Source organism: Marmota monax, unplaced genomic scaffold, assembly GCF_021218885.2.
Source record: "Marmota monax isolate L192 unplaced genomic scaffold, Marmota_monax_Labrador192_F-V1.1 WCK01_AAM20220418_F8-fsc00043, whole genome shotgun sequence".
Classification (NCBI taxonomy): Eukaryota; Metazoa; Chordata; class Mammalia; order Rodentia; family Sciuridae; genus Marmota; species Marmota monax.
The window spans coordinates 13,186,790-13,210,020 of NW_026691982.1; the positions used below are offsets into that span (position 1 = coordinate 13,186,790).

At 41.0% G+C, this 23,231-nt stretch overlaps 1 protein-coding gene and 1 long non-coding RNA gene across 4 annotated transcripts in view; one reads left to right on the forward strand and one right to left on the reverse strand.

Moving 5' to 3' along the window:
- Spata13 (spermatogenesis associated 13) overlaps positions 1-23,231 on the reverse strand; it is a 351,797-nt gene that overhangs the window by 136,200 nt on the left and 192,366 nt on the right. The window contains exon 1 of one of the 3 annotated variants that reach the window (XM_046447967.2): positions 15,347-15,538. The exons of the other annotated variants lie outside the window; for them this stretch is intronic. The gene's annotated coding sequence lies outside the window, so the exon portion shown is untranslated. Of the gene's footprint in view, positions 1-15,346; positions 15,539-23,231 lie in introns of those variants that run through there. 3 annotated transcript variants of the gene reach the window in all.
- LOC124094968 (uncharacterized) lies at positions 14,753-19,497 on the forward strand. The gene is made up of 3 exons (XR_006852382.2): positions 14,753-15,190; positions 15,970-16,106; positions 19,247-19,497. It is a non-coding gene; the product is annotated as an uncharacterized LOC124094968 (long non-coding RNA).

A 23,231-nucleotide genomic window follows, 5' to 3' on the forward strand; every position in this document is an offset into this window, starting at 1 on the left:
TAGAGCAAATACTTAACCAATTGTTTGGAATAGATGAATAATCTAGCCTGTATATCAAGAATCCATTTCTCTGTTCTGGGCCTAATTTGACAAATGATGGAATAAATACTTAACATTAAGGCAGTTAACTTATAAATATACTCAACAAGAAACAATATAGAGAAACTTTGAAATGTACCATTTTCCAACAAGGCTAGTTGTAATTTTTTAGCTGTCTGATCTGATTTAGAGATAAGTCTTTCTTCACTTCCTTTTTTTTTTTTTTTTTTTTTTTTTTTTTAGTTTTCAGCGGACACAACATCTTTGTATGTGGTGCTGAGGATCGAACCCGAGCCGCACGCATGCCAGGCGACCTCGCTACCGCTTGAGCTACATTCCCGCCCCTTTCTTCATTTTCTTAAGTCTTTTTTTTTTTTTTCCCTCAGTGCTGGGGACTGAACCCAAGGCACTTATCACTGAGCTACAACCCCAGCCCTTCTTAAAATTTGTATTTTGAGACACATTTTCACTAAATTACAGAGACTAGCCTGGAACTTGCAATCCTCCTGCCTCAGCCTTCTGAGTAAATGGGATTACAGGCATTCACCACTACCCCCAGCTCTTCAGTCTTGCTAATTCTACAAGATATGAAAAAATGGTCCTCTTTGGTACCTAAATTTTCAAGAGAAAATAAACTGTTTTCCCTCCTTGGCTAATTATCAAATTAGCCCTAAATTGGCAATGTAGACGTCTAGCCTCCTTATTTCTGCTAGGCAATATGATATCAAATTCTCTGCTGATCTTTACACCTCTCTCCTGACAAAAAGCAAAAAACAAACACTACTACCAATGTTACTATATATAACACATTACAGGATTAATACCAAAAACCAACAAGGTAAGACAGTTATAGAACACTTCACTCTACAATAGGAAAATATACATTCCAGTGCCCACAGAACAAATAAAGACAGACAATACCCTCAGCCATCAAACAAACCTCAAAAAATTAAAAGAAATGAAATCATAGGATGTATTCTCCAATCATAATGAAATCAAACTAGAAATCAATAACACAGAAATAACAGGAAAAGCACCACTTAGAAACTAAACAATGCACTTCCAAATAATCCACAAGTCAAAGAGGAAGTCTTCAGGGAAGTTTTCAAAGATATATTTAGTTGAAAGAAAATGAAGCATTCTGGTATCAAAATATGGGGGACATAGGTAAAACAGTGAGGGAAATGTATAGCTAAAATGCATAGATAAAAAAAGAAATGTCTCAAACCAATAATCTAAGCTCCTATTTACTGAACCGAGAGCAAAACAAACTGAAGGTAAGCAGATGGAAGAAATAATTAAAGAATAGATGTAAAATAAAATGAAAACAGAAAGCAAAGGAGGAAATCAATAAACAAAGAACTATTCCTTGAAAAGACGAATAAAACTGACAAACTTCTAGTAAGATGAATAAAGAAAAAAGATATAACAGTATCAAGAATGAAATGGGCTATGACTATAGACCTTGCAGACATCAAAATGATAATAATACTGTTCTACAGACATGAAATTGACATCTTTAACAAAATGGGCCACTTTCTCAAAAAACAGAAACTACCACAACTCACACAATGTGAAATAGATCATTTCAATAGCTTTTAACTATTAAGGAAATAGAATTTGGAATTTCAGAACTAGCAAGAAAGAAATATCCAGGACCTAATAGTTCACTGGAGAATTCTATGAAATGTTTAAAGAAAAATTAACCCCAGTTCCATACTCTCTTCTAGGAAATGGAAGAAGAGTGAACACTTCCTAATTTGTTTTTATAAAGCTGATATTATCCTGATACCAAAATAAGCATTAAAATACAAAAAAGAGGAGCTGGGGCTAGAGCTCAGTGGTAGTGCACTTGACTGGCATGTGTGAGGCACTGAGTTCGATTCTCAGCACTGCATATAAACAAATAAAGGTCTATCAAAAACTAAAAAAAATTTTTAAATAATAATAATACAAAAAAGAAACTAAAGATCAATACCATTCATGAATATTGGCACAAAAATGCTTAATAGAACATAATGATATATAAAAATAATTATATACATGACCAAGTGGGGTTCATTCCATTTGGGTTTATTCCAGATATTCAAGACTAGATCAGTATCTGAAAATTTTGAGAGGAACTAAATTTTTACAAATAAGAATGTGAGCTCTTCACTAGTATAATTATATATTGGGCAAATTTTCGAATCCCTACTTTTTTCTTCTGCCAATTCCTGTCTCTTCTGTGTCAGATGCTGACTTTTACTACAATGTTCTGTCTAGTGGAAACAATCAATGCACCAATTTTGGCTTTCACACAACCCATCACCAGAATCAAAGTGTGGTTTTAATCTAGAGATTCAAATTTATGTTACAGAGACCTTTTTCTTGACTACCCACCACTGGATAAACAGTGAAATATACAGGTTTAATAAGAAAACAAAGGATGAATGTGGAAGTCAGTCTGAATTCCAGCATAGATTACACAGTTGTGTTAGTCAGCTTTTCGTCAGTGTGAACAAAAACACCTAATGAGAACAACTTACAGAAGGAAAAGGTTCAGTCTAGCTCTGTTGCTTGGGCATGAGGTGAGGCACAAGGTGTGGTTGAGGAAAGCTGCTCAGCTCGTGGCAGCTGGCAGACAGAAAGAGAAGGGACCAATGTCACTTCCAATAGGCCAACATCACTTCCCCCAGTGTCCTACTAAAGGCAGTCAGCCCACCTCTCAACAGCTAATCATCCAGTAGTCCATTTCGAATTATTAATCCATCAAGTGGATTAATCCACCGATAAGGTTACAGTGCTCATAATCTAATCATTTCACCTCTGGACATTGCTACACTGGATATCACATATCAAAAGCTCTTCTGGGGACACTTCATATTTATAATTCTCAGCACAGATTCTCACTCCACCTTCTACATGGAAGCAGCAAGTGTGTCAGATCTGCCCTGCAGGTTCTGGAATGAGGGTCACTACTTCACCATCTTGCTTTGCCTCTTGCAAAAACAGCAGTGCTGAAAACATGACACAGATGATGGGTAGTGCTTTCCAAGTGCCTTTACATTCTGATGGCAAGGGTCATTTCCACGGGAATGTAAGACTGTCCAAATCCAATCAGCATTTAGGAGCAACTTCAGAGCTTCTCACTCTTTCGAGGCAACAGCGGCAGTATCCTCTCAATGGGAAGCATTTTTACAACTCAAATTCCCAGAGAAATGTGTCCCACGCTAATCCTTTCTGAATCCTGCAGTGATGAGTTTACACAAGGAAGAGGATACTCACGTATGTGTGATAACTGGCTACTGGATGATCCAGTTCTCTTTAAAATAATTACATGGGATGCTGGGGTAAAACTTACTGGTAGAACACTTATGTAGTATGTGCAAGGTCCTGAGTTCTATCCCCTCGCCAAAGAAGTCACATGCAAGGACACTCTTCTGTTCAGAAAGTGTGGTAATACCAACAGCATTCATTTGAGACTTGCTTTTGGTTTGTTTATTTATTTAATCTTTTTCAATAATGACTGAAGTGTGTCCCAGGACTTTTAGGTTAACCTGAGAAATCACCCAGAGAGAATGGTCTGTCCCAGTTCAGGGTGACGGGGACCCAGAAACCCTTCTGCTGAACCAGTTTCCATTGACAATGACCTTTTTATCCCATACTGATCTACACAAATACCCACTATCCTCATCTCAGAAGAAGAGTTCCCACCGACACAGAGTGTTCTTCAAAAGCCCCAACCTGAGGACAAGAGAGACGCACTGTGTGGAGTGGAAGGTGTGACTTCTACAGGGACCACTTTCTAGGAAAGCCTAGAAAGCTGTTCTGTCCTACTTACATAGGCAGCTTCTCCTTCCCTGAGATTCCTAGCCCCAGAACAGAAGAAAAACTGAAAGACACTATTAGTGTCCACCCATAAAAATTAAAAACGGATATTAAACTCCTATTGCAGGATATCAACAAAAAATGTAATCATCTACTTGAATGACTCAAATCAGTGGTCCAGCATGCACTGAAATTTAATAAGCTGCTTTGCTTCAGAATAACTGCTGCATGGGGCTTGATTTAATTAATCTCAGCAGGCTTAAAAAGAACCTCCCAAGAAGTCAAAATGATCAACTTCATTCAGATGTGCTACTATGGAAATATAAGAAACTATGCTCTGAATCAAACATTCATAGGCAGTGATGCTGGTGAGGTGCTCTGGTCTGGGTAAGTGTCCCCAAAAGGTTCACATGTAATACCAGTCTGTGGTACTACTGGAAGGTGGTGGAACCCATAGGAAGTTGGACCTAGAGGAACAAAGTAGGTCATTAGGGGCATGTTCTCCAAAGGAGACACTAAAATCCTAGCCCTTTCTCTTTTTGCTTCTAGCTGCTATGAAGTGAGAAGCTTTGCTCTACCACATGCTCTCCACTATGATATACTACCTCAGCAAAGGCCTCAAAGCCAGGAGCTAGTCAAACATGGACTGAAACATCTGAATCTAACAGGAAACACACACACACACACACACACACACACACGTCTTTTCTCCCTTATAAATTGTTTATCTCAGGTATTTTGTTATAGTGACAGAAAGCTGACTAAAATAAAGTTTGACCTGTCTACCTCTGAGCATTTGAAGCCTACAATGTGGTAAATTGAAGATATGACCTTGTAATGCTAAATTAGTCATGTTTTTATGTACTGTCTAAAAGCTCCTGGGTCAAACCTCATTAAGAGTAAGCTATTTGTATGAAAAGGTCAGATTACAAATAAGGATTAGAAAAAGCAGGAAGTTCTTGCTTCCTCATCAGAGATCACCTCAGAAGGAAGTGCCCAGAATGCTCTTTGCCCTGAGTATTTTCCCCAATTTTGAGGGGAGCCCTAAGAACACAGCTGTTCCACCAGCAAAGCAGTTAGATAGGAGAAGAGAGCAGGGACTGACTGAGCTACAAGTACCTTATTCTAAACCGAACTTCTCTGAAAACAGAAGCTTCTATCCTGGAAGGAAAAGTCTAGAAGCAGTTTCCTTCCACCTTCTCTCATTCAGCAGAGGTTCAATGAGAGAAGGTGAAGTAAGGGGAGGGCAGAGGTTAGCACAGCCCCAGTTACTGTTGAGAATGAACCTTGGGAGAATGTACTCAATGGCAGCACCTTCCCCTGCCCCGCAACATAGCATCAGGAGCCAAGGTGACTAGGGCTGACTAGGGCTGGGGGGCGGTGACAGGAAACAAAAACATTCTGCTGTGTTCCTCAGAATTTCAAGAGCTGAGCGTGGAGAAGGTCTCTGCCTTCAGATGGCTTAACATTCAGCAAAACAGTTTATTATCAATGATGGTCAGTGAGGTCAACAGAGGGAAATACTGTCATGTGTCACTAAATGACGGAGATGTGTTCTAAGAAGCACATCAACAGGCAGTTTTCTCACTGTAGGAACATCAGAGAGTCCTTACACAAATGTAAGTGGTGTAGCCTACTACACACATGGGCTATATGGCACATACTGTATATATGGTATGGCCTATTGCTCCTAGGGCTGAGATAAATAAAGAACACAAGATTCAATCAAATAGGAGAGAAAATGATGCAACAAAAAAACACCATAAATGCAAAACCTGTGAGCTGCTGCCAATGCCTCCTGTGCCACACAGTCACATTTCAGTCAACAACTGCATTATTGGATGGTGGCTTCATAATATCACATCACCTAGTGACACTGTAGCCATCTAGGCTACACTCTGATATTCACATTAATGCAAAAAAAATCACTTAGCGATAGAGTTCTCAGAATCCTGGTCATTAAGCGATGCATGGCTGTACCAGTATAACCCAATTATCAGACTGATTTTACAAGTTTAGAAACAGTCTTCCTTCTTACACCTTGCCATGCTGTGAAAAAATAAAATGTTCAAAAGAAGCTTCCATTTTCCTCTTTCAGGATTCCCCTGTTTAATTCAGACAGTGGGGCCAGGACTCTGACAGTCAACCTATACATCTCATTCCACCCCACCCCAGATCAGCAGAGCACATCATTCTGGCTCCATCACATGCCAACACACCCCCAACAGGCCTGGGCAGAGAATGGGGAGCCGGATTTCACAGAGGGAAGAGTCCCTTCTTTTTCTAGGAAGCAGTAGGAACCCACAGTTCTGGCAGAGCAGCCGGAGGACATGTGGACAGATGCTCTAAGGCCAGATTGAACTCAACTTGGTAAAACAAGAAGCCTCTTCAGTAAGATGAGCTGAGCAGTCTGCTCTAGGGATTTCAGATTTATTTTAGAAAAGTCAAAGGTAGAAAAAACATAGAATGTGGGACTGGCAGATCTTAAAATGACCCTACTTTTTAAAATACCTTATTTATTTTGTGCACATTTTACATTACTTGTTAACCTCCAATTTCTTTTTTTTTTTAATTAAAAACTTAATTTTTCTCATTGAAATATATATTCCTTTTGGATAAAACTAAACCGGCAGATATTAATATATCCCTTTGTTTTTTGTTTCAAATGAGGGTTAGAGGGATGTTATTTCAGAAGGATCCCTGGAACATTTAAGCAAGGGCCATTCCTTTGAAGGCCTGTATTTCTAAACCCTATTCAGTCCCTGGGTAAAGCAAGTGATAATGGCTAAGACCACACAATGGAAGTTAGTCTTTACCATAATACTGAGCGGCCTGTGTGCTGCCTATACAAAAGTTTCTCTAGCAGTGGATTTTTGCTTAGTAATTGGGCAGCAGAACACATACAGTGAATCAATTCTTTCCATTTGCAATATACATTTAAATGTACTAGGGCCAGTCTAACAGTAAACATCTGCTAATTATAGGCTTGCACCACCACAAAACAAAACCAAAGACATAATCTAAATTTTCCACAGATAGAGAACAAATCATAAACTCGATATGAATTCACATATTTCTCAATTATGTAATTAATGTGACCACAGTACCAGGACATTGATTATGCACCAAAATAAATTAGAAAGCAGCAGCACTCAAACCGAGTCAAAGGCTTCCTCTGCTTTGGGTCACTTACTCAAATCTTATAGCCTTGCGTAAACTCCATATTAATAACTTGTCAGGATATCTTAGGATAATTGTAGCATGGGGTTTGATTTAATTAATCTCAGCAGGTTCAAAGAAATCCCATGAACTTAACATGAAAAAATGTCCTTCAGATGTTCTATTATTAAAAGTTATGCTACAGGGACACTGCTACATCGATGTTCATAGCAGCACAATTCACAATAGCAAGACTGTGGAACCAACCTAGATGTCCTTCAATAGACAAATGGATAAAAAAAATGTGGCAGTTATACACAATGGAGTATTACTCTGCATTAAAAAATGACAAAATCATAGAATTTGCAGGGAAATGGATGGCATTAGAACAGATTATGCTAAGTGAAGCTAGCCAATCCCTAAAAAACAAATGCCAAATGTTTTCTTTGATATAAGGAGAGTAACTAAGAACAGAGTTGGGAGGAAGAGCATGAGAAGAAGATTAACATTAAACAGGGGTGAGAGGTGGGAGGGAAAAGGAAAGAGAAGGGAAATTGCATGGAAATGGAAGGAGACCCTCAGGGTTATACAAAAGTACATACAAGAGGAAGTGAGGGGAAAGGGGAAAAAAAAACAAGGGGGAGAAATGAATCACAGTAGATGGGGTAGAGAGAGAAGATGGGAGGGGAGGGGAGCGGGGATAGTAGAGGATAGGAAAGGCAGCAGAACACAACAGACACTAGTATGGCAATATGTAAATCAATGGATGTGTAACTGATGTGATTCTGCAATCTGTATATGGGGTAAAAATGGGAGTTCATAACCCACTTGAATCAAAGTGTGAAATATGATATATCAAGAACTATGTAATGTTTTGAACAACCAACAATAAAAAATTTTTAAAAAATAAATAAATAAATAAAAAATAAAAGTTAAGTAATTTTGTCACCACAAAAAACAGGTATAGAGAAGGCTGCCCTTATAAATAGAAACCAAAAGAAAGGGCTGGGGCTGCAGCTCAGTGATACAGTGCTTGCTTAGCATTCATGAGGCCCTAGGTTTGATCCCCAGCAGGGGGGAAAAAAAAAACAGAAATACTTTATCCATGCTGACAGAGAGAAATTCGTCACAGAAAAGGAATAAAATTGCTAGCTTAGTGTTTGGCGCAAAGCAGGTGCTCATCAACATTTGCTGAATGAATAAAACAATGAATGAAGGTGGAATGAATATGTATGACAGGATAATATATGCAATAAGATTATACATTCCTTCAAATAATGTTTAGAAATACATAATTTATAACACAATGACATTTAGATCCTAGAAGACAGATCAGTTGCCAAAGAGAGGCCAAATCTGGAAATAATTTGAGAACTTGGTTACAAATGATGGTTTAGAAAAGGTACCAAATCCTAGGGCACCTGATTGACTTGAACATTTCTATGCACTTTGTAAAGCACTGGTACTTCACGATCTTAGGCCCTTGTTCTCCACTCATAGCACCATCTTCTGAATCCTTGCTCCTAGAGAATGCTCAGAGGATTGGATGTAGAGATCCCCACAGCATTGGAACCATTTTACTTTCCAACTCTCAGAACAAGGCAAGACACCACTATAGATCTGCAAACTGACGTGCATCAACATGGTTTATTCTCAAAGGAAATGGCACCTCCATTGCTTCTAATCACAAAACCACCACAACTTCTGTCAGCAGGCCTGTCCTCAGCACTTCCTATGTGCCAGGGATGTTCTTCTAAGAACTTTATATAGACCCATTCAGTCCTCACAACAGCCTATGACAGTGGTTCCCAAACTTGATTCCACCTGGAAGCTGTCAAACATCCCAAAGTCTAGGTCATGCCCAAAACCAATCACAGGGTATTTTGTTTGTTTGTTTGTTTGTTTTGGGGGTTGGCGTGGAATAGACCTCAATTTTTTAAAGATTCCTCCAGCTACCCCTGACTAGGTAATGCCAACTTGCAGCTAAGCTTCTGAAACCCTCAGCCGAGAGATCCGGTATTACAATGGCTGAATGTATGTGTCCCTCCAAAATTCACATATTGTAAGTGATTAGGTCATGACGGCTCCACCCTGATGAATGGAATTAATGCTCTTACAAAAGAGGCTTCAGAAAGCTATCTGGTCCTTCCATCTTTTCTGCCATGAGAGGACACAGTGTTGGTCCCTTTTTGCCCTTTTCACCCCTCCTGCTATTTGAGGATGCAGCAAGAAGACCCTCACCAGACATCAAATATTTATGGCTTAAGCTTGGGCTTCTAAGCCTGCAGAACTAAGTTTCTCTTCTTGATAATTACCCAGGCTAAGACATTCTATTATAGCAGGGAGAAGGGAATAAGATAGATACTGTCTATGTTTTTCAGATATGATAACTAAGGCACAGAAAGGTTAAGACCTTCACAAGGTCACACAGCTGATACAGCAACAGAGACAAGCAGATTGCCATACAACTACTAAACCAAATCATGGTAGCTTCAGGTGTTCCAGAAAGAGATTATACAGTGGAATTAAGCAGGGTGGACAAAATAAACTGTTAGGACATACACTGGGGAAAGAAGTACACAAATGTGGATGACTGTTGACTTGAGGGAAACTATCCATCACACAATCAGGAAGGAGCACAGTCACAGGCACAGCCTTTGCAGTTCTCTGCAAAGGTATTCACGTAGCAATTAAAAAGTAGCAGTTCAGGAGCTGGGAATGTGGCTCAGTGGTAGAACACTTGCCCAGAATACTCAAAATCCTGGCTTCCATCCACAGCACTGTAAAATAATTAGAAAAAAAAAAAAGAGTTGCTATTTCCAGGTTACCTCCTGAAAGCACCTGCTCTAGAACAGTAGTGCTCAGACATCAGTATGCATGAAAATCACCTGGGAGGCTCATTAAACTACAGAGAGCTGGGAGACACCCCCAGAGTTTCTAATTCAGTACAGCCTTAGAATTTACTTTTCTAACAAGTTCCCAAGCATTTTTGATGCAAGGGCCATGCCTTAGGTGCACAGGATCAGACACATTGACAAGCTGGGGGCTGTAGCCACAAGAAGCTGTTTGAAGGCCTCTGGTGATACCAAGCTAAAGTCCACCTCCCCACCTCTGTTTATACTGTCCCGGGGAGGCTGGAATGCCCGCCTTTGTCAGTGGCTTCCCTGCCTGCTCTGTCCTCCAGGAAGCTTTTCTGGATCTCAGAGCTCTCCTGTGCTCCCCAACACCCTCCATATAAACAAAACACCTCACCCACTGCTAGGTTTTTGCATATTCACCTCTCCCACCAGATAAGAAGGGGAACCTCTATGAAATTAATTCTGATTAATTTTCCATCTTCAGTATCTAGTAAGTGTTAGGTATACATTTGTTCCTCCAAACCAGCACTGAAAGTATTATCACACCTGTGATCACAATAGCCATAAATCCACATAATTCCCCAATTAGTCAATTAGTGATGAATTAGAAAGAAGCTTAAACATCACAGGAAAGCAGTCTCTCCCTTGCCTTCCCTGAGAAGGATGGAAATGGAGCCCATTTCTGAAGCATTAGAACCACAGAGTCCAAACATACCCGTAGAATATGTTCAGAAGAACAAGCATAAGTTGTTCAAGACTTAAGACCTGTTATCTCCATCTATATCATACATGGTGTCTTGTTTAAGGACACTGTTATAATTTTAACACTCAAGTACAATAGACTGCTCACTGTACCTATTACACAGTATTTTTTCTTAAAAAAAAAAAAAAAAAAACAGAGACTGACCAAAGGTCTGACCTGCAATACCAGGAACACATCTCATCGCAGGGCTTCCATCTGGCTGTCAGACAGTAAAAGCTTATTCGCCCTTCCCCTTGCACATGCTCCAGCAAAGATTCCCCTTTCCCAGTTTGCTGAAGTCTACAGTAGGGGTGCTGGGGGCAGATGTGACTAAGGGGGGCAGTGTTAAGAGGACAGGGTAACTAATTGGCCTGAGGAAGGTCCTAGAGACCCCTCAGGTTGCTTTCCTACCAAAAATGTTCCAGTTTGGCCATTTGAGGCCTATGTTCTATTTTTTTCTAGGGACAGTTTGCCAATTTTAAAAAACATACTCTGCCAAAGTGTTAATTTGGGTTGAGGGAACAGGCTGGCCCTTCCCCTCTCCTGGATTAGACAAGTGGAATTCCTTAACCCTGTGGCTAAATCCTGAGAAGAAGTTAAGGATCAAGTGGGAGAAATTTTGAGACAGGTACATGGTCCATGAAATTAGAACATCTAAGCTCTCTTAGATATTTCACAAAGACAGTGAAGGGCCTGTTTCAAGGAAAAGGGTGGGAGTGTTTCTGACCAGGAAATCAGATCCTTTGTAGTCCTGGTTAGACAAGAGACAGTCTGTCATCTTGGACATTGGAATATGAAGACTATAAGACTACCTATGTTGCCATCCCAACCACAACACATTGCCAGAACCACATGGAAAAAGCAGCACCATTCTCTTCTTGCCACAATTTCCCGGGTTCAGAGAGGCAGACAGCACCGTTTACACCCAGGAAAGAGCCAAAACTGGACCCAGAACTCTTCTGAGCCTTCAAGCTCATAGGCCTTGCTGCCCAATTCGGTGCTTTTTCTTCTTCAGCTCAGCAAGTAGGAACCATCTACCTGGTAAAAGGTGTAAAAAGCTTTGTAACAGCTTTTCTGTCTCAGGGAGTCACAGGCTATAGAAGGATGCACATGGATCTCCTAAGCCAGGCAATCCTCAGTTCAAGTCTCAGCTTCAGCTCTGATGATGGAGCTTTGGGCACCACACAATCCTCATCTGGACACAAAACACGGACAACAATGTGCTCAAAAGTTTCCTACAGGGGCTGGGATTATAGCTCAGCAGTAGAGCGCTTGCCTCGCACATGTGAGGCACTGGGTCCGATCCTCAGCACCACATAAAAATAAATAAAGATATTGTGTCCATCTTTAGAAAAAAAGAAAAATCTTTAAAAAAAAAGTTTCCAGGCTGGAGATGTGGCTCAAGCGGTAGCGCGCTCGCCCGGCATGCGCGTGGCGCTGGGTTCGATCCTCAGCACCACATACAAATAAAGATGCTGTGTCCGCTGAAAACTAAAAAATAAATATTAAAAAATTCTCTCTCTCTCTTTAAAAAAAAAAAGTTTCCTCTCTTCTCCCAAGGGGTCCATGGCCACCTGCTACACTCTAGAAGTCTAAGAGAATAGTGCAGCCATTACACACAATGCACACCTTAGAGCAGCAGGGTTTAATTCTGTCCAGAAAAGTTGTTTTGGAAGGAGTTGGGCATCATAAGTAACAGGACTCTTGTATCTCCCTGAGGGTGCGGGGAAATTACACAGAGGGCACAGGTAGGAACACAGAGAAGAGTGTGGGGCAGGGAGGTGGCAACACAAGAACAGCAGCTACTCTTGCCCTTGACTTGCTTTCTCTCTCATTGCTGTTTGATTTGCAATACAGAGAAGAAAACTGTGTACCTGCTTTGTACTAATGCATTTCTCTCAGCAAAGGGGAAAACACAAACCTCACAGTTACTGATTTTCATATTCCATGTACTTATAAAGTGTGCCTCTAGAAAGCCAAGTACCTTTAGTGTTCTTTCCTCACATTTTAGAAATAATAGTTCTTTCTAAAACATCTAAATTTATATTTCTGTGATATTATGATCCTAATTATGCCATTACATGTCTCAAAAGCAAACATTTAAAAATATTTAGCTTTCACATGGAAAAAAGTGTGAAGGAAAAGGAAGGGAAAGACAGTTTGTCACTTTCAACAGCAGAGAGATCAACCCACCAAGCTATAGAGCCCCATGGGCAGCCCTACTTCTCTGCTGCTTCCCCTTGGATACATCATTTTATTTCTCTGGGCCACAGATTCTTCATCTGTGGAATGTAAAGTTCTTTCCAGCTACCAAAGTGTATAACTTCAACAACAGTCTATCTCGGTATCTGTAAATGTAGAAATACTTGCCTCCAACTCTTAGGAGGGTGAAAACTAACAAGGAAATGTTTGATCAAGGCTTCAAGATTGCACAATGAAACAGAAATAAACAAGTCTTATAAAATCACAGTTCTCAGGGACCCCAAAGTCCATCCAGCTAAAGTGAAAGTGAACTTTCACCACACAGGAGATGATTGGCAATGGTCTTTTTTATGACATTTTTTTTCTTCCTGGCTGAGGGAAAGCAGGCAGAAGGCACAGGTGAACTGACAGCCCAGGTACTATCCTCAGGCATTCTAGAGAACACCAGGCATTCCAAATTTTCTCCAGCATGGTCCTATAAGAGTTTGTGTCCTCAACAAGTGTACATTGCAGACTAAATAAAATATGTCAAATAATGACCTCATTTCTAAAACTAAACTCCAAGCATGCCTGAGTTTGAGAGGCCAGTCCTATGGCATGGAAGCTCTGTGCCTAGTGAGAAGAGGAGGGTTTCCACCACTGCATAGCCATGAGAAACCTAGCCTGTTACTTCTCTGAGTTCCCTTTTCTCATTGGTAAAATAGGGACAATGTAGATTCTACCTTACAGGGATGTAAAGAGGATTTTAAATGAGTATTAATTACATGTAAACCCTCAGAACAGTATTTAGCACACAGCAAGTGTTTAATAAACGCTACCTAATAATCATATTAATGTCAGTATTAACATCATTCAAGAACTATATGTGCTATTCTACTTCAGTTAAAAAAAAAGAAAGAAAGAAAAGAAACAGTGGCAAATGGGAAGATCCTGAGATCCAGATCACTCCTGAGGAAATGCAGCTGCCCCCTCCTCCTCAGAATGTCTCCTCCCAGACATTCTGAAATACAGATGTATGCAAGGTAATGGAGTGCTAAATGGAAAGGAGGAAAAGGAACCTAGGGATGCTAAGGGACTGTGAAAAAGCACAACAGAAGGACCAGAGACCAGATGTGCTTACAAGGGCAGCAGGGAGAGTGCTGGAGAAAGCACTTGCCAGGAAAAAGCAGGTAAATGGGAAGAAAGTGCCTGTAGAAGGAGGAGGTAGGGGGGACAGGATGGGACACCCAAACAAGCAAAGGAGCAAAAATAAAGGATGATATAATGAACCTTAGGACTGGGAGAGAGGTGAAGAATGGCAAATTAGGGGGCCTTAGAAGGTAGATGCAAATTAAAATATTGGATAAGAAGAAACAGCCACATAAAGAGCCTGAGGATGGGGAAGGGGCAGAGAACAAGGTTCTGCAGCACATGGAGGGGTGCATAATTAACCAGAGAACAATGCTGTGAGGAAGTTTAAAAGTGGGGGGAGGGGAGACTAAAAGAGAAACTGGGCGTTTGTTAAGAAAGGTGGGAAAGAAAATAGAGTGGAAACAAAAAACAAAAAAATTAAAATAGGATGAAATTTCCCTGCCTGTTAGTAAGAACTAACAATGAACTGGGCGATCTGGAGGAGTTAATAGGGAAGAAAACACTAGGCAACAGAAAATGAGTTGAGGTGCAGACTTGGGAAACCATGGTTACAAATGCTAAATAAATATCAAACAATTATTCTATTTGTCAATATAATTATCCAACGCTGGGAAGCAAATAACCCAGACTTGCTTTGATTTTTTTTTCAATTGGAGGGAGGGAAATTTGCTCTGATCCTGTAACTGCTCAGTCAGATGGGTGGCCCGCCAACACAGGTCACCTGAGTTCCCCCTGATGCTGGCAGCAGCGCCGGCTTCTACCTTCCTGGGACTAATAATTCTTCCACCTCCTGAACAGAAATGGTGCCAATCCAACTCTGCCAGCTCACTCCCTTTCAGTCAAGTAAGGACAGACATCAAGTCCCAAAGTCTTTCTCCTGGAATAAGCCCCAGTAGGGAACTGGGGGAAAAACTTGCTTTCTAAGCCAAGTTCTCCAACCGCATCCCCTACCGGTCCTCTGGAAGCACAGGTCGTGCCGCTGAAGTGAGCAGAGCGTTAAAGGAGTCACTAAGCAACCAAGGGTTTACTCAACCTTTGTCCGTTCTCCCGACGCAACCCCCTCAGACCCGGGCCAGTGAGCAGGGAGCGCGGGGTAGAGTTTCAGGGTAATCCCTGGACGGGTCCAGCAGGAAACCGCCTCTTGCAAGAACACCACACGCACGCTCTGACCCGAGGCAATGCTGCTGGAAAAGCCGGAGGGCGCCAAGTAACTACTGCCCGGCAGGGAGCACAAACAGCCGCCCAAAAGGTGAGTAACAGAGGCAGGGCCCACGAATCGGGAGGAGGAGTTGAGAGCAGAATAACCTCAAGTCCCTGAGGCCGTCAATTACTCCCCGCGTGCCCAGCTAACAGCCCGCGCCCCACGGCCGCCGGGCAGACCCGAGCGCCCCCGGTGCAGCCTCACCTCGCGCTATCTCCACTTGACGGAGCCTTCAAAGCCAACGTATCCAAGACGTCCCTGCGCCCCAGGGACTGCTCCAGGCCAGCAGAGCCCCGAGCTCGCCGGGTTCTCTCCGGCGCGGCCTCGGGGCTGGCGGCTCTGGGACAGCCGCGGGAAAAAGCGCGGAGCAGAGCCTCCACCCGCCGGCAACCTCCGGCTCCCTAAAACCACGCCCCCCGGCCCAGCTCCCTCCGGCCACGCCCCCGGCCCTGGCACGCCCCGCCGATTCACCTCAGGCCACGCCCCTGATCGGCTCACACCGCCCCCCCCACCTCGGGCCCAGCTCTACCCCCCAGGCCTTGCCCAGTGGCGCGGCTTTTCGCTTGCAACCACCCCGAGGCCTTGCCCTCTGCACAGTTCCTCCACTCTACTCCATCCTTAGATCCAGCTCAACCCCGGAGTCCTCCCCACTCTCACTTCACCCCATCCAAAAAATTACCCCCCCTACCACGCCCCATTCCTCTTCCTCACGCCAACGCCCCCTACCCAGCGCAACTCTCTTCCAGCCTCCCATCTACCCCCCACTGCAGCTCGCAGACTGCCCCACCCCACCCCCAGCCGGGTTCCTCTCCTACTCCCACCCATAGCGAACTCCTGGGTCCACCTGAAGAGGGAGAAGCCGCCTCGTCGCCTGGGCAACGGTCCCCACTCCTAGCCCCACTTCTGCCTGTAGTTCACGTGGAGCGAAGGCTGCACTTGATTTCAGAGTGAAGGGAACCCCAAGGTGAGGATGCTTCAACCTACTGGTTTCCCCAGGGCCTGGGGCAAGTCTTGTGAGGGGTGTTTCAGTGAACTCAAAGGACTATCTTCACCTTTCTGATTTGTCCTAATCATTGATTCACATGAAAACCACAGAGGGGATGCAAACCCTTCTGTGCCCCAAATGTCCCATGATTATTTCCTGTTACACAACTAATGGAATTCATAAAATAAGTGCATTCTTTTTAAAAAGTGTAGTTTTTAAGATGATTACATTGATCGGTTATAATGTGCAAGCACGATTATTATAAACATGTATTACTTTTACAATTGAATATCCACAATTTTTAGACAAAAGGACAATTAATATATTGCCCCATGAAAATCAATTGATGTTTTAAATATTGAAAACACTAACCTGTGTGATAATATAATGGTGGGTATATGTCATTATGCACTTGTCAAAACATAGAATGAACCTCTTATAAGCCATGATCTATAGTTGTTCATAGCCTATCAGTATTGACTCATGGGTTGTAACAAATGTGCAGAACTAATACTGTTGACAATACAAGAAACTGTGTGGAGGGAGGGAGTATGAGGGAGAGTATATCAGAACAGTACAATTTCCACTAAGTTTTCTGTAAACCTAAAACTTCTCTAAAAAATAGGCTACCAATTAAAACACGCCAAGATATTAAAGTAGTATTACTAGGTGGTAAAAATATGGGCAGATTTTATTTTATTCTTTTAGTTCCCTAAATTTTTGACAATGAGCATGTATGTTAAAAGCACAAAAAATATTCTAAAAATAAGCTGTGGAAAATTTTATAGACATAGCATGAAAGATGATATAATTAAATATTCCATTTTATTTCTATTTTATGTAACTAACAAGATCTGCATGAAGCCCTCATAAATGAAATCCATCTTAATATTGTTTAAAAAAGAGTATCAAGGACTAACTTGAAAGTTTTTTTTAGTATCTCATTAGAATTAACTTAAATCTGAGCAGTAGGTTTTGATTTTTCTTTAAAAACATCTGTGTTTCCAAAGATTGTTTCTGCCTGCTTGGAAACCACTATTAATATTTACACACAATGCTTTTTTTTTTTAGCAAAGAAACCATTATATTTGAAACCACATCCTTGGGGAAATAGGTTTGGCATTTAAATGAGTAGATTTCTGTAGAATCAGACTTGAACTAAAAGCATCCTGACACCCAGAGTGACCCTCAGTAAGCTAAGTTTCAGCTTCCTCTTCAGTGTGGAGCTGACAGTGGTAGCTCCCTTTCTTCATTGGTTGGGGAATTAAAACTCTTAATATCATCTTAATATATATGGGTGCCTGATAATTGTTAGTTGTCCTTTAAAACAAATAAATAAACAAACATTTTTCAGGATTTCAGTGGAGCTCCATGAGCTCCTGGGATAAAACGTATTTCTGGGTTCAGATTTTAAACTTGTTAGAGGAAGTCAGGATGATTCAAGAGAAAAATAATTGATTTGATACAGAGAGACTGGGTACTAACCTCCACACTCGCTATCTAGCTATGTGCACCACATGGGCTAATACCATATAACTCTAATTCTCACTTTTTTAATCTGAGAGATCCGGGCCAGATATCTAGAGTTTTTTGTTTTCCATTTCCATTATTCTACAAGGATTATAAGTATCTAAATGACTTCTAACTAAAAAAAACAACAATAAAAACCTGTATCTGATAGAGGCGATTCTCCCTGCCTACGTGTCTGGCCATCACTCAGCCCTGCAAACAAAGCTGACATCTGCACTCCATTGTTCCCCACAAATGGGAACCTCCCAGGGTCTCTTGTCTTTTTTCCTCTCTGCTGATCTGCTAGTACCCAAGTTTAACTAGCAGCTCAAATTCTAACAGTAGCCAATTTAAAATTTTCGTCTAAGATTGTTCATAACAGCACTGTTGCTTTCTACAGGAGAGTACCCAGGGATAGAAACTTTCACCAAGAGTTTTTTTCCTGTCATGTAATAGAAATTATAATCTATCTTCCCCTTAATATTCAGTGAATTCTTAATAGCCTATGGGCTTTACATTCATTATCTTAAAACATTAAAAAATGGCTATCATTCTCATTTGATAGATAGGGAAAACGAAGTTCAGAGAGGCTGGATGAATATCTAAAGTCACACAGCTAATAAGTGATGGAGCCAGGACTTGATTTCCTGCACCCGCTTTTAAACATTATGAAGAAAGCAGTACTGAGTTCCCCTCAAAGTTCTGGAGAAGAATTGCTAGATTCTCCCTCCCCCTAATTCAGCAAGAGTTTCTTAGAAGGAAACTTTCAGGTTTCTGCACATTTCAGGTTTTTTCTTTGAGTATCTTCTACAAGATAAGAATTCTAGTTTCTGCCGCACTTTCTACTGACTGTTGGGAGAAATCCATTTTTTATCTACATTGATAGAACCAACCTAATTTATTAACTTATTAATCGCAAAGAAGGTTAAATGTCTTTTTAACCTTTCCACCTAGACCACTGCAAAGAGTAATCTGGGGTCAGTGTTGGACACCACCGACCTGGCTGTCATCTAGAGGGAGTACCTTCATGTCTAGATCTAGAAGGGGGACACTGAAAGATCAGCAAGAATTATTCACACATACTCCAGTTGACTTTATCAATAATATTGCTTATGTTTTATCTTCATCTATCAGTCTCCAGCATTGTGTTTGTTTGGAAGGTAGGAATGGAACGAAGGAGGTTAGTTGACCCACAACTGCCCCTGCAGCATAAAGTAACCCCAAGACCATGTGTCTCTTCTGTTCTCTAGCCCTGTGATTTCAGGAAAATTCCTTAACCTCACTATGACCAGTTCCTCATCTGTGATATATTGTGGTGAAGATTAAGTGTGATGATGATGTATGTAAAGTCCTAGCTCAGTGCTTAGCACATGGTCAAATGCTAAATAAATAGTGGCTGTCTTTGATTAGAATGGAGAAGGTGGCTGGCCATCTTTAATTCCATGGTTGCTTTAGAGCAAAGACCTAATCCAAAGCTTCCTAGAACGATAAAATAATGTTTGGCATTTATCAAATTATCTCAACATATAAATGTCTACTTAGGGGAGGGTGAGAAGGGACCAAATAATTTGGGCAGGGAAAAGAAAACATTGTCTTTGCTTTTTGCCCAGGAAAGGATGTCAAGGCCAGTGGTTCTGGAGAGCACAGAAGGGACAGGCCGGGATTCAGCTCCAGGGAACTATCTGCAGAGACAACCCATCTGCTCAGAGAAAGGGATGCTTTCACACCAGGGTTGAGAGGGAACACAGATGGGAAGGTCAGCCACAAGAAAGAGAAGATGATGACCGGTATAACATTGTCCTCACAGTTGTTATGGAAAATAGTATGCTGATCCTTCAAAAAATTAAAATTAGAATCACTATATGCTCTAACATTTCCACTGCTGGGGCTATAGTGAAACGAAAGCATAGATTCAAACAGATACTCATACAACGTGTTTATAGCAGAATTGTGCACAATTGTCACAAGGTAGAAGCAACTCATATTCATAGGTGGATGCAAAACTAAAGAAAATGTGGTATATGCATGCAAAGGAATGTTACTCAGCTTTAAAAATAAAGAAAATTCCAACTTGCAACCTGGATAAACTTGAAGACACTACACTGAGTGAAATAAACCATAAGCAAAAAGGCAATATATGAATCTACTTAGACGAGCTACCTGGACTACTCAAATCCAAAGAAATCAAAAGTAAATTGGGAGGGCTGGGTTGTGGCTCAGTGGTAGAGCACTTGCCTCGCACATGTGAGGTACTAGGTTCAATCCTCAGCACCATATAAAAATAAATAAATAAATAAAGAGATATGTCCATCTACAACTAAAAGAAAATTAAAAAAAAAAATCTAGATTTACATAATGAAATGTTTTGGAGATGGATAGTGTTGATGGTTACACACAGATGTGAATGTACCTAATGCCACCAAACTATACACTTAAAAATGGTTAAGATGATAAATCTTATGTTATATATATTTTACTACAATTAAAAACAAATTGACAGCTGGGCATGGTGGGCGCACACCTGAAATCCCAGTGGTTTAGGAGGCTGAGGCAGGAGGATTGAAAGTTCAAAGCCAGTCTCAGCAATTTAGTGAGGCCCTAAGCAATTAAGCGAGACCCTGTCTCTAAATACTAAAACAAAGAAAAAGTTGGGGTTGTGGCTCAGTGGTCAAATGTCCCTGGGTTCAATCCCTGGTACCAAAAGAAAAAAAAAATTGTCCCAGCTTCTAACCAGAATTTGCACAAAACTATGGGGATTTAGGGTAAAATGGTGGTGATTTTTTTTCTCTGCAACTGACTGATCCCAGCATGGTTCTGAGGGCTCTGTAAGCTCCTGCTGTTGTTTGGATATGAAATGTCCCCCTACGGCTCATGTTGAAGTGCTTGGTCCACAGCACTTTGGGGAGGAATGAAACATTTAAAAGATGGGGCCTTGTAGGAAAAAGTTAGGTCATGGGGTGGGACTCTGGCCCATTTCTTCCTTTCTTTGTTTCTCAGCTGTCATGAGGTAAACAGGCCTCCTTTGCTATGTGCTCCTGTAATAATGTACTGTGCTGCCACAGGCCAAAAGGGACAGGGCCAAGTCACCATGGACTGAAACCTCTGAAAGCATAAGTCAAAATAAACCTTTCCTCCTTAAAAGTTGATTACTTCTGATTACTTCTATTTGTCATAGTGACAGAAAGTTAACACAGTCCCTCCGCCAATCCCTTTTTAAGTGGACATGGTCTGGTGAAAGATGAGGACTTTTCCAAAGCAATTCTCTATAAGAACTAGTTATCTTTGCTTTAATCAAGTAATTTCCAAAATCCTGAATTCTTTATTAAATTTTCATAATCAATATCCTCATGTAACATTTTATTTTATCATTTGTACCTCTTCATTATGGCATAGTATATGTGCACTTAATTCTTCAAGAGCAGAATCTCTTCCCTTGGGGACAGAGCTCTGGCTTTAGAGATAGACAGATTTCAGACAGAATCCTCCTTTTACCTTTCACTAACTATGAGGCCTTAATCAAGCTGCTTGGGACCTTCATATCTTCATCTGCAATGTAGAAATAAAATACCTACCCTCATTGTGGCAGGGATTAAATGAAACAATCTATGTGAACAGACTTGCCTGATATGCAGAGAATATGTACTAAAAGCAACTGCACAGAGTTGAGACATACCCAGGCGCAGGTTTTCTTTGATTTCCATGGTCTTTTGAAAAGACTCAAGTTCATTTCTTTGACCCCTTCCCTGACTTTCCTTGGTAGCAATAAATACTTCATATCCACTGATGGCATAAGACCTGAAACATGTCCTTTCTTTAGCACTAAAAAGATCATGTGCTTCTTTATTTAGCTGGGGTTTTTTTTTGGTGGGGGGTGGGGGGATACCAGGGATTGAACTCACAGGCACTGACCACTAAGCCACATCCACAGCCCTTTTTTGTATTTTATTTAGAGACACGGTCTCACTGAGTTGCTTAGCACCTCACCATTGCTGAAGCTGGCTTTGAACTCCCAATCCCCCTGTCTCAGCCTCTGGAGCCCTGGGATTTCAGGCATGTGCTACTGTGCCCCGCCCCTAGCTATTTTTTTAAAACTTTATTTACTTTGTTTATTTATTTGTTATTACATCTCACATAATGCTAAGTTCATATTAAGTACTACATCAATAAAATAATAATAAACTATTAGTTACTATGATATGCTTAAAAGCATGTTACATTAAAAACATTACAAGTAAGATTAAAAAAAAAAAAAACTTAGTTCCCCAAATCAAGGATCTAACAATCTTGGCATGCTGCCAGTTCTTTTTGGCTGATGTTTATATTTTGTGTTAAGACAATAATTCCTTTCAACTCCAAAATTCTGAACCCCTAATAACCACCAGGGCCCACGACTATCATTTGAGATGAATCATGTGACCTGTTTTGAATTTCACCCCAACCAAACGCTTCCATTTTAAAACTCAAGTTACCCAAGTTAAAAACCAAGTTCTCCCCCCACACCCCAATTTCAAACATGCAGAAGAACAGATGGGAGAGAACAAGGTGACTCACCTTTGCTTTCTAAGTAGACTTTGAATAACAAGGAACAAGTGAAAGGGACAATTATCAGTAATTTTAAAATAGAGAATTCCAGTACAGATCAGAATATTCACTCCGGACTCTGTGCAGCAGACCTTTAGACCTGGGCAGCAAGGGAAGATGAACAATTGGATGTGCTAGGAAAACTTTACGGAATTTTATTCTTGGGGATTTAAGAAAACAGGGGCAAAGGCATACATGTAAGCAAGGTCATTTGTAGTAGAGTCCTTAGGAAGAAACTCTGGGGTTTTGGCACCTTCTAGATTATTACATTGTTTGAGATATACAAACTGTTCCCTCAACATGTTTCAAAATGAAACTGGTAATGTGTACAAGTAATAAAACTGAACTGGCTTGTCATCATTGTGGTAACTGCCATTCTCTATGCCAGAATTTGGGCTTTACTTAAGTTCCTTCATTCAGTCTTCAGAGTGAGAGGATAGATTTTGGTGTCAGACAGCTAAATTTTAATCCTACCTCTGCTACCCAGTAGCTGTGAGTCTGAGCTAATTAGTTTATTAAGTTTTTACTTAAATTTTGTGAGGCTCATAAAGCTTACATGTTCAGCTGGGTTAGTGTGTGTGTGTGTGTGTGTGTGTGTGTGTTGGTTGGGTGGGTGTGCGCACATGTATGTGTATGTCTATGTGTTAGACAATCTTTAAGATAATCACCAAAGATCATCACCTAGTGTTTGTGCCTTCATGTGACCCCTTCTTCCCAAATGCAGACAGAATCTGTGATTTGTATCTAATCACTGAAAATGGCAAAGGTAACAGGATGTCACTGAGGTAATTATATTATGCTGTATAAGACGCTATCTTAGTGGCTGGAGTTAGAGACTCACTGCTAGCTTGATAAAGTAAGTGGCCACATTGGAGAAGCCCACCTGGCAAGGAACTGTGGGCAGCCCTAGGACCTGAGGGCAGTCTCCCACTACAGCTATCAGGAAGCTGGGGCTCTCACGTACGCAATCCCAAAGAAACAAATTCTGCCAATACCAAGAATGAGCTTGGGAGT